Source organism: Crinia signifera, chromosome 5 (genome assembly GCF_055691185.1).
Source record: "Crinia signifera chromosome 5, ASM5569118v1, whole genome shotgun sequence".
Taxonomy (NCBI): domain Eukaryota; kingdom Metazoa; phylum Chordata; class Amphibia; order Anura; family Myobatrachidae; genus Crinia; species Crinia signifera.
This window is the reverse complement of record NC_139221.1, coordinates 328,536,443-328,549,229: the sequence shown is the minus strand read 5'-3', so window position 1 is coordinate 328,549,229 and position 12,787 is coordinate 328,536,443.

Below are 12,787 nucleotides of genomic sequence, written 5' to 3'. Positions count from 1 at the left end.
GGGGAGACGGGCTGCAGAGACACTGCCTCATCCACCACAGATGACAGAGCCACAGGGGAGATGGGCTGCAGAGACACTGCCTCATCCGCCACAGATGACAGAGCCACAGGGGAGACGGGCTGCAGAGACACTGCCTCATCCGCCACAGATGACAGAGCCACAGGGGAGATGGGCTGCAGAGACACTGCCTCATACGCCACAGATGACAGAGCCACAGGGGAGATGGGCTGCAGAGACACTGCCTCATACGCCACAGATGACAGAGCCACAGGGGAGATGGGCTGCAGAGACACTGCCTCATCTGCCACAGAGGACAGAGCCACATGGGAGATGGGTTGCAGAGACGCTGCCTCATCCACCACAGAGAACAGAGCCACAGGGGAGACGGGCTGCAGAGACACTGCCTCATCCACCACAGATGACAGAGCCACAGGGGAGATGGGCTGCAGAGACACTGCCTCATCCGCCACAGATGACAGAGCCACAGGGGAGACGGGCTGCAGAGACACTGCCTCATCCGCCACAGATGACAGAGCCACAGGGGAGATGGGCTGCAGAGACACTGCCTCATACGCCACAGATGACAGAGCCACAGGGGAGATGGGCTGCAGAGACACTGCCTCATACGCCACAGATGACAGAGCCACAGGGGAGATGGGCTGCAGAGACGCTGCTTCATCGGAAATGAAAATGAGCAGTGCTCAAGTGTTTGAAGCCAATGAAAAAAATCTAAATAGGTTGGGTGATCTTGAACAAGAATTTAATATAGCATTATAAATTTAAAAAACATTGTGTATATAAAATATATAAATAAAAAAGATAAGGGCACCCCAGATATATTTAGAGCATGCCGGAGAGTCCATTCCCATAATGCCACTAGGGAACAGTTCTATCTGATGTGCCCCCTGAAGTTGTAAAAGACGAAACGCGTTGGGTACATTACCCAGAAGAACTGTATTCGATACGGAATCTCTATTTTATCCACAATATTGAGAATACATTGGAAGATCTCTGTTTTTTTATTGTTTTTTTTTAATTGTATTAATTAAAAATATACTTGATTCTGTGTTGTTGAATATTGTCTGAATTGAGGTATATTTGATTCATTGATTCATTTGGGTGGCGGACAGAATTACTATTGCGCATTCTAATACTTCTATAAACCGATACAATAAGTATAATTCATTGAAACAGTCCCGACTTCTACAGAACAGTCCCTGGTTCTGATCATTAAGGAGCTTTGTGGCATCGGTGTAGCAGGTGCTGTATGTAGGGCACAGAAGTAAAACAAAACATCCGCCACATTCCCCCGAGGCGAAACAATATGAGGTTTCTCTTTGTTGTGTTGTGCGCACTCCAGACCCAATAATGTAAATTATACCGTGAAGGTACAGAAACGCTGCTATATATTAAATAACAAACAGATTTACTCGTCGGCATGTGAGGTTTATGTCTCTGTGTTTGCGCATCCCAAATTGGAAATTAGCTTTCATATTGAGGCGCTGAGGCCGACGCACTCGCCATTAGAGGAGACAGTTATCTGGTGTAGGGGAGCTGAAACCTGTCAATTTATTTCAATAACCCGACTGGTTTCTGTCTTTGCTTTTTTTTAGACCGGCGTGAGAAATCAATAGAACGCTATAAATCCTGGACCTCTTACTGCAGCTCTGACTAAATCTGAGACATTATTTATTGCCAGTTTCACAGGTAACCCGTTTACCAGCCATAAAAACACAATCAGATGAAATAAAACTGCAGAGGCGCTTTATTCCCTTTACGGGATCTCCCCCGGGGCTTCCGCAGAAGGTTCTGCAAATTGTGTCCTCTCTGTGCTGGAACCATCTATAACACAACACAAAAACACAATAATATTGCTGATCATGCTCCAAAATATAGAGGTATTTGAAAATAAAGGGGATGATTCAGACTCAGGGCCGGCGCCACCACTAGGCAAGTCTAGGCATTTGCCTAGGGCGCCGGCCACTGGAGGGCGGCATTTCGCCCCCCATGCCACGGGTACCTGTTGTGCCGTCTGGGGAGGAAGGGGTGTCTATTCCGGGATCTGACAGGAGCCTGCGCGGGTACCTATCCTGCGACGCTTTGTATATAAACCTGGCGGCGGCGGCGGGGGTCCCTGCAGTGAATAATAAATAACAAGCACTATGCGGCGGCGCGGGAAGCGCTTCTATTTTGAAAACACTGGCCGCACGCTGATTCAGCCAATCAGTGTGCGGCCAGTGTTTATTCAAAATAGAAGCGCTTTCCGCCCGACCGCCGGATAGAGCTAGTTATTTATTATTCACTGCAGGGACCCCCGCCGCCAGGTTTATATACAAAGCGTCGCAGGACAGGTACCCGCGCAGGCTCCTGTCAGATCCCGGAATAAACACCCCTTCCTCCCCAGAAGGCGCAACAGGTACCCCCACACACACACACACACACCATGGCACTGGGGCGCCCCCACCCAGACTCGCCTGGGGCGCTCCGGTGCCTTGCACCGGCCCTGTTCAGACTCATTGATTACAGGCCAAATTCGTCCCTGTCCACGATGCTTGGGGTTTGCACATGCTCAAATATGCCTCGAATTTATAAGCAAAGGTTCTTTGAGTGTGTTACTGTATTGGAGGGCGTAGGGGGTGCTGCCCCGGGGAAGGGGGATCCTCCACTTTACTATGCCACTGACTGATATCTGTGTAAGCAGTGGATGAAACCCAGGGCGAAATGTAATGGGTGGCGAATTTTTCTTTTTTTTTGCGTTTTTTTTTTTCGCAATAATGGCCGTTTTCGGGCATTTCCCGAAAATCGCATATGTTATAGGGTGCGATTCGCTGCAAAAAAATTGCACTTTTTGCAGCGAAATCGCACATATTGAAGTGGTGATTTTTAGCCACACTTCAATTCGCTTCCAGATGAAAGCATCTAACTCGCACATGTAATAGGGGCGAAATGTAATAGGGTGGGGTCTTTTCGCAAGAAAAAAATCGCACCAAATCGCACATTAAAAATGCACATTTTTTGCCACTAATTCGCATATGTAATGAGGTGCAAATTTGCAGCAAAAAAGTGCGATAGGGTGCGATTTTTACTCATGAAAATGTGCGCATTTTAAAACATGCAATTTTGTGTAAAAAAAAAGAACGGGAAAAAAACGACGTGGGGTTCCCCTCCTGAGCATAACCAGCCCCAGTCCTGGTTTCATAAAATCACAGGAACAAACAAGTCGGGTTCCGTGGATTTTATAAAACCAGCACCAGGCTCAAGGGCTGAGGCTGGTTCCCAAAATACGGGGGACAAAATGACTAGGGGTCCCCCGTATTTCAAGAACCAGCACCGGGCCCAACCAGCCAGCAGGGTAATGCCACAGCCGGGGGGAGACTTTTTATACAAGTCCCCCCGGCCAAAGCATTCAGCCCTCTGACCGGTCAGCATGGGCAGGGGTCCTGGGGGAGTGGGGACCCCCCTAAAGAAGGGGTCCCCACCCTCCAGAACTTACCTGTCCATGCTGAAGCCCGGGGCTGTCCTCGATGCCCCTGGGCAGTGGACATCGAGCTGATAAATGGTGTAAAAAAATAGATTATAAACTATTATCTTATACCATGGAACTATGAGTCCCAGCAAGCCTCCCCCGCATGCTGGTACTTGGAGAACCACAAGTCCCAGCATGTGGGGCATTAAAAGGCCCACTGGCACTTGTAGTTCCACAGTAAAAGAAATAGTTAAAAAAACACACTGACACCCAGTAAAAATAAAACTTTAACCTATCATGAGCCCTTCGGTAGGTCCCTGGGTCCGGTCCGGGGGCTTGGTTCCAGGGCTGGTCCGGGATCGGGGCTCCAGGGCTGAAGAGTCTGGGGTCCTGGATCCGAAGAAATCCATGGGGGACCTGTGGATGGAAATCCTACTCACCCAGGTCCTCTGGCGAACATCTTCTCCATCTTCTCCGTCTCCGCCGCCGGTACACGCTTGGAATGAAAGGCACAGAGATGTTTCATCTTCCGCGCCTCATATCCAAATGATTCTATTGGCCGCCTAGCGGCCAATCAGGAGGCGACTTTCTCGGATCCTGATTGGCTGCTAGGCCGAAATCGCACCCTATCGCACTTTTTTGCCGCAAATTCCCATCTCATTACATATGCGAATTAGCGGCAAAAAATGTGCATTTTTATTGTGCGATTTGTTGCGATTTTTTTCTTGCGAAATAAACCCCACCCTATTACATTTCGCCCCCAGTCTCCACCATCACTGGGCTGAAGATCCATGTACATCTTCACACACCGACAAATAGAGAAATAAGGCACCAAGATATTTTTTCTGCTTCTCAAATGACATCCAATACATTTTTATAAAAATGGGTTGGGTTCTAAAGGGTTTGAAACCCGCAGGGAATTGGGCAGACTCCAGTAGGGATGATTCAAAATAAAAAAAAATTCAAAATCACTTTTCAAAGTGCCGGTTCATTCATTCCCCCCCCCTACACCCGTGAAGCCCCGCCCCCATGTTTTGATTGGCCCCCAGACCAATCAGTCAAACACAATGGATGACCATCGATAGTTAAAAATATCGATAGTCATTCATTGCATATTTTAACACTATCGATGGCAAGTTGCACTATTGCCATCGATGGCATTGGCAACGATGGTCATCCCTAGATTCCAGCTCTGCTGTACGACAGTGTCCAGCATTCAGAATTACTGTTCACCGGCAGGTCCCGTCTCGCGGTCCAGCACCAGTGGCAGGTATACCGTTGCTTGCTGCAGAACAGGCTGAGAGACACCAGTCATCTTTTCGGCGCCATGATAAACGTGTTGAGTTCTTTTCACCAAGCACAAAGTAGGATTTTTACGACGCCAAATAAATAAATGAAAACCAAATAACTGTGGACGAAACAAGAGGAAATTCCGAGCTGTGTGTAACGCAGTTTATGAAATGAAACATGAATGTTTGCACTTTGCTAAAGGTGATGGAGAATTGCTTCTATTACACATAATGTTGTTCTTTAAACACCCTGTAATATCCTCTCGCAGACAAGATGAGTAAAAGTGCAATAAAACGGGGGAATCGGAATGTCTCAGAGACACGTGTAATAACTATGCAGGGAAATATTAAAGAGTAATGAGAGGACAGCGGCTTCCATCTGGGGAGTGCTGGCTTCTTAATTCCAGCTCGTCCCTGTGTTTGTTTAAATGTACCATCTCCACATCACGGCGATGGCTGGTTGGGGCAGATGGCGGGCGAAGCCAACCGATCACTGTCATCATTCTCCAGCTCATGGAGGCAAAATTGGGCTTGTATAACATATTAAGGGCGGGATGCACTATCCTCCACCGTCAGTTACCGCCCCCCACCGCCGGTCCCCAGTGGCTCCCCCTCCCTCCCTTACCCGGCTGCTGCTGCTGCTGGTTGGGCTCCACCTCCTCCTCCTGCACCCAGAAGAGGATGTACAGTGCAGGGAGGAGGACACTGGTCTGGGCAGCACAGCACTGTGCTGCCTGTACACAGGTAAGGGGTGCAGGGTGGCGCTGGGTCACGTTAAGAAGCCCATGATACCAGCGTGCAGGTTTTCCTGCATATCAAAACTGGGTTTTTACTGCATTTTTGAATTAGAGAATCCCGCCCTAATCAGGACCCCTGAGAAAAGGGGATCATTGACGATGAACTAAATTGCACCCTCAGTCTCATACAGATACCCCCAGTGGCGGATCCAGGGGGAGGGGCATTCGTGCCCATTCTGCCTTTCATTATCTTTTGGATCTGCCCCTGGACACCCCAATGTCGTTTTCAGCACCTCTGCTTGATATACAAAGGACTGTATATTAAGGGGATGCAGTCAAAATCCCGACAGTCAAAATCCTGACAGGGTCAAAATCCCGAATGGGTCATAATACCGACATTTAAAATCCCGACAAGGTCAAAATACCGACATAAAGAAAGTAGAGGTGAAACGGTCAACATGACTTTGGGTCGACAGTTCGCGAGGTCAACATGGGTTTTTTCACCGTTTTTTGAGCCGACATGAGCTGATAGGCGGTATTTCATGCCCTACCATCCACTAGGGCATGGTGGGAGAATAAAATAGTGTGCCGAGCGTAGCGAAGCACCGTGCCCGAAGCATTGCGAGTGAAGCGAGGGGCTGCGGTTCACCTCGGGTCAAAAAACAGTGAAAAAAAACATTGACCTCTCGACCTGTCAACCCAAAGTCATGTTGACAGTTTCACCTGTACATTCTATATGTCGGTATTTTGACCATGTCGGGATTTTAAATGTCGGGATTTTGTCCTTGTCTATATTTTAAATGTCGGGCTTTTGTCCTTGTCGGGATTATGACCCATTCGGGATTTTGACCCTGTCGGGATTTTGACCGTTGGGATTTCATACCGAATCCTTATTAAATGCCATTGGATTAGTTACAGTGTGGTATATCTAGTGCAGGGGAATGTATACGATACAGATGTTACTATTATACATCTGTGTGGGCCATGAGTAAACTCAAAAGGTTCGTCTGCTCCCTTCATCTGCGCCCCGGGCATTTCCACCATCTCTATTATAATCATTAAATACTGTATATAGTCGTGTGAGAGGAGAAATACATGTCAGGAAGACTGACAGGAGGGCTCTAGATAACAGAATTAGGAGTAAGAGAAGGAAAACTATGGAAACTCTTCAATATACTGAGCTGCACTGAGATTCTGCTGATTGGTGGTACATATAGCCATTAGGAAATAGGGGAGGGGCCAGAATGACACACCTCTCATAGAATCACATAAAAGTGGCCCACCCCTTCACCAAACCCAGCTAACTGTTATTCTTACCCTCTGTCCCTCGCTCGCTGTCTACCCCATCTGAATCACCCCTGCCTATCTGCCCCTCCCCTTTAGAATGTAAGTTATCACAAGCAGGGCCCTCTCTCCTCGTGTGCTTTTCCTTCCCTAACCATACTCTTGAACTGTAAGTCGCTATTTTCTTGTGTTGTCTGTTGGTTAATGTACTGTAGCTGGGCGCTGCAGATCCCTTGTGGCGCATATATAACTAATAATAACCATGCACCCCTTCCTGATTCTAGCCACGGCCCCACAGAACTTAGCCTTGGAGTATGTAACCCAGGCCGCAATCTCTTAGGAATGCCGCAATTTCATCTTCCCAGCGCCCTGGTCCTGGGCAGAAGAGCTGACAACTGTGACTAATAGGAGACGTCTTCTAACCAGTACTACACAAATGTACATATTATATATAGGCTGCGTCTCTAAAGGTTAAGGAATCATATTGCGCTTAGCTTACAAATAACTTGGTATTGCTTTTCTAAATTGCCACACATTAATTAAACCCTATTGATCTGACCTTAAATTGAAAATATCGATTATATATAATTAGGCAGGATGACTTTGTCACAATCCCAAATTGATTAAGAAGAAAACAGTGTCCTGCTGTTAGCCACAAAGAGAAACATAATCCAATTATCATAGAGATGAGGCGGGGGGGGGGGGGAGCTGGAATTAGTATTATTATGAGGAGAGGAGGGGGGGTGGGACCCGACCGTTACTGTTGTGTTATTTGTAGGTTTATAAACTAGGAAAGTATGGGGATTAAGGAGTTGGGGTGCAATGGGGACACCTCCCAGATACAGATGGGATCATTCAAAACCAATTTTAAAGATGGATATGTTTCATCCAGTTTCTAAACCTAAAGGATTCGTGTTTTCAAGTCAAGTGAAATCTGGAAGCACATTCAGCAGCTTGAATTATTATTAATGGCACATTTACATGAAGTGCAACAAAATTGGTTTAATTTAATTTGCAAGAAAGTGACATCAGAACTGAAGAATGACATAATATTCTGCCTGGGTTATAGGAAAAACCACGTTATATACGGTATCTGCTTAGCTGTACTTTGGGAGGCTGGAGGAATTGTTTTGGCTCGTGAAATGAAATGTCCGGAATGGGGCAGGTGTGCTGGAAAGCCTGAAAAGAGGGCGTGGCATCACCTGAAGGGTGTGGCCTTAATGCCTCTCTGATTGGGTGTCATTTACCATCTGTGCAGCCAAGCAGCATTGTCTACCAGCCTCCCATCCAGCATCCTGACAGTGCATGGCTGTAGCTGTCCACCAATCAGACTGCAGAATTCTCTACCTGCCTCCCGGCCTGCAGCCAGACAGTGATTGGCTGTCTGAATGATGATTGGTGGATGTCCGGAGCTATCCTCCAATGCTGACAGACTAACTGTATAGAAGCATTTAGAGAGATTGCAGGAGGGGAAAGCTTTCAGATAATATTGTATTCCTGTAGGTCGGGGAAATGCTCTGCCCAGGGCCTAAACTGCTGCTAAGATGACTCTTAGCCAACGCTTGACTGTTCTGTGCTCCCACGTGTTACCAGATTTTGATCCCAATCAACAACTACAGATCCAAGCCGACCACCGCCAGTCACTATGGTGCATGGTCAGTGCTCTGACAGCTGCTGGCCATGCCCCCAGTCCTCAGTCTCCAATATATAGATGCAGTAAGTGACAGGAGAACTCCAAGCTGTCCATCCGTATCAGGTGACACTGCTGCCCGCATGCAGGACAGCAGAGCAATAAGAAAAACTTTATTGTCCCATGAACATTGCGGCAGTTGGGATGGATTGCTATAGATGTCTGCTTTATATAGGCCTGAGATTCCCATAACCTGCTTCAGGTGTTTATAGTCTGTCACCAGGTCGTTAGGAGATCTGTACCAGGATTATCACACAGCTGCGGTTAGGGGATCCAGCTCGTTATGTAGAGGACGTACAGATGAAGCCGGCCTCATTCAATGCCGGTGCCCACCAGATCCTCTCCTCTGGCGAGCGCCGGTGATAGGGACTGGGACGCGCGTGCGTCTCAAGCGCACGCGCGTCCCAGTATCATGGCGGCTGGGCAGCGTCTCCCTGCCCGTCCTCGCTTCAGGGAGATGGGCAGGGTTTGGGGAGGGGAGGCGGCGGGGATCAGTGGCAAGCTCCGTTGCCACAGGGTGCGCAAGCGTCTCATGCGTGCCCCTGGCAGTAGCCGGCCGCTGGTGGGGGCTGGCGACACTTTCACCAGCCCCTGCAAAGACTAGGCCGGCTCCATCTGTACTGCTGGAACCCACAGTCAGGGCTGCAGCCTCTCTGTGCCCACAGCAAGTCCAACATGGCATAGACTGGCACAGCTAGGCAATTCAGAGACTGGGTGTGAAAAGGGGTAATGAGGATGGTGGTGCAGGTCTTCTGGGTACAGGAGCAGATCCCCCCCCCCCCCTGCAGTGAGTAGGCCGCAGATAAGACGGTCACCCAGTCATACTGCCCAGCGATGCCAATGACGATAAGCACGTAGGGATGGAATTATAATTCAGCAGCTTTATCACGAAGCCTCTCCCGGATCTATTATCAGCTAATGCACTGCAGGAACCTCTTCCATCCTATGTCTGATTATTAGCCAGTATGTATATTGAGTTGAAAGCAAATTTAGAGTTAATACATATTCTCTGTACACTCTGTAATGAACTCTGTATATTTGTAATATTGAACATTTAACTCAAAGTGAACCCTACTTATAAGGATAATTTATTTCCCGGTAATGCATTCTATGTACATTCACACATCATTTAGACCCAATGTATTCTGCATTTTATGCCCTTTTAAAACGTCACCGAGCGTTTCTCCAGCTATACATTATATTAATATCTGCGCAGTCTATTGGTTCCTTCATAAGCCGCAGTAACACGCCATAGCTCTGATTAGTACACAATAATATGTTATCTGCATCCCATACTGTGCTGGACGGGTGTTTGCAGAGGTCTACATTTATGGAATTCACCGGCTGCGGCTGCGGGGTCCGCCTGCGGCTGCGGGGTCGCACCGCCGTACACACATTGGTGGAACCATAGAATAAGGCAGCAGCTCTATGGCGTCTGCAGTGTCTACTGAAATTGGCACAACTGCGAAATATGCTTCAGTCGCATCACACCCGCAACACCCCCGCAACACACCCACAACACGCCCGACCATCGAATGATTTTTCCTCTGTTCGTGTGAAGAATAAGCCTAGACTTACTCTTCATACTGATCATATTGCCGCTTTGTGCCCAATTGGGGGCAAGCACTGATGTCATGTGACATCAGCCACCCACCCTGAGCAGACATGGGCACGCCTGCATTCATAGGGCCATGCCCAGCGTTTCTATAGGCTTAAGTTTAGACACTTGGAAGGGGGTTTAGTCCAAGTTAGGCTGCGGGGGGAAGGGTGAGGAGCGTGTGGCAGAGTTTGGGGCTTACATTTTGGCACTGGCAGGAGGGTTACAGTTATGCTGTGGAGGGGGGGAGGGTTAGGCTGCGGTGGGGGGGGTTGTAGGGTTAGGCTGCGGGGGGAGGGTTATGCTGCGGGGGTGGAAGGTTAGGTTGCTGGGGTGAAGGGATTGGCTGCAGGAGGGGGGAGAGTTAGGCTGCGGGACGGTTAGGTGGCAGAGTTTGGGGCTTAGACTTAGGCACTGGCAGGAGGGTTACAGTTATGCTGCGGGGGTGGAGGGTTAGGCTGTGGTGGGGGGTGGGGGGTGGAGGGTTACAGTTATGCTGCAGAAGGGGTGGAGGATTAGGCTTTGGTGGGGGGTGGGGGGTGGAGGGTTACAGTTATGCTGCAGAAGGGGTGGAGGGTTAGGCTGTGGCAGGGGGTGGAGGGTTACAGTTATGCTGCGGGGGTGGAGGGTTAGGCTGTGGCGGGGGGTTACAGTTATGCTGCGGGGGGTAGAGGGTTAGGCTGTGGCGGGGGGTGGAGGGTTACAGTTATGCTGCGGGGGTGGAGGGTTAGGCTGTGGCGGGGGGTTACAGTTATGCTGCGGGGGGTAGAGGGTTAGGCTGTGGTGGGGGGTGGAGGGTTACAGTTATGCTGCGGGGGTGGAGGGTTAGGCTGTGGCGGGGGGTGGAGGGTTACAGTTATGCTGCGGGGGTGGAGGGTTAGGCTGTGGCGGGGGGTGGAGGGTTACAGTTATGCTGCGGGGGTGGAGGGTTAAGCTGAAAGTAGGCAGGGTTATCGAGATAGAGGGAGAGGTTTAGGGCACTTACAGTGTCCGGTTTCCATATTTTGACTGCTGGCACCCCACCATCAGGATCGCCTATGTATCCCCAATCAGGATTTCATGTATGTATGGGGAAACTCAGACACGTGAACACTAAAACATCATCCTCTTACGTCTGATGCCACGAATGCATCTAGTGCTATACAGTATTATAAAACACTCCAGATCATGTATAATAAAGATACCGCTGCTCCTCACCTCTGTGCTGGGAACTCAAGCGTTGCGCTCGCCCCCCGCCGCCACTGGATGGCGCCTGACTTAGCAATTTATGTGTTGCCCGGTTGGAGAGCTTACAGCCTCTGGCGCTGACAATACTATTATTTGCCTCGTCACTTTAACAGGCTGGTAACTAGTTATATAATATTATATCATGTGTCAGGGACAGAAGACAACAACAACACTACACCTCCCAAAACCAATGAATTCTCCTTAACAAATGTTCTTTATTTGGTAACTGTAAAGATGATTGTGGCGATTTGCAGAAGGGTTGCAGGCGTCAAATCATCTATTCTGCAGCAGTCACAACACTGTAATTAGCAGGTGTTTCTATAAGTGTATTGGACAGCAACAGAACCTGTGTAGCTCATTTATTATCTGTTGCCTATTTAATTAACATAGAGATACAGTGCTAGGCTGCTCGTCGGCCAGGAAAGCCAGAACACAAGCACATTACCCGTGCATATTTAGAACAGGAATGACAAGGCCATATGTTTCGTATAAACTCAACAGCCAATGCTGAAACGTGTCAAAAAAACCAGAAAGGACAATTAATCTCCATTTTATTACACATTCTGCTCCGCGCATAATGCATTCGTCTGACAAGAAATATTCGAATCTAAATATTTTGTTACAAACTCCAGCACCACCGGGGTACGGCGCAAATTAATAGCTCGTAAAGTAAATTTATCTCCATATTTACGAGGTGCGTAAAAAAACCCATCTGTAATAAAGTTTAAAAAAGGACCATGGTTCCATTTGTTTAACGGAGAAGCACATTTCTTGCTTTCCAGCCAGGCCGAATGTAGTTTCATTCAGCCGTTGTGTGACGGTAACGCCAGGAGAGGATACAGTTATATTTCCTCTTTCATCCCAAAATTAATGACATGAATAAAAGAAACAATTCCTCATTAAATTCTCATTGCCACCTGTGTTTCTGGCTGAGGACTGACAGTTATTGCTGTTTGTGAGTAGGGAAATAAATTATCCGATGCCAAAACTGGCTAATGCGTATAGAGTGTTGGTTTGAAGAGTTATTGATAGCGTATCACCAAGTCGATGGCCAAATATGGCTTTTCATGGAGTACACAAAAAAAAAAGTACAGTATTATAATACAAAGGATAACTGGATGTGTTTGTCTGTAGGTAGGGGTCTGTGGGTAAGGAAGTACAGCTCTCTCTTAAGTGGCTTAGACTCTGATCAACTCTTCCTCTACTTTTACACACCACAGCAGAGAGGCAAGAGTATTCCACCCCACCACACAGTAAGGAGACAAGTGGAAATCTGTTTACTTTTGAATACAGCTGATGAAACTTACAGTAGAAAATCATTTAGATCATCTCTCAGGATATATATTGTTTCTCTAATACATTTCAGAGAGAGAAATTACAACTTAATGACAACATTCTATAAAATACTGTTACGGAAAAAGTTGAAACATTTGAATAAGTGACAATCATCCATTATATTTCACATTTAAATCTTGTTGAGATCTCCTGGGAGCACAA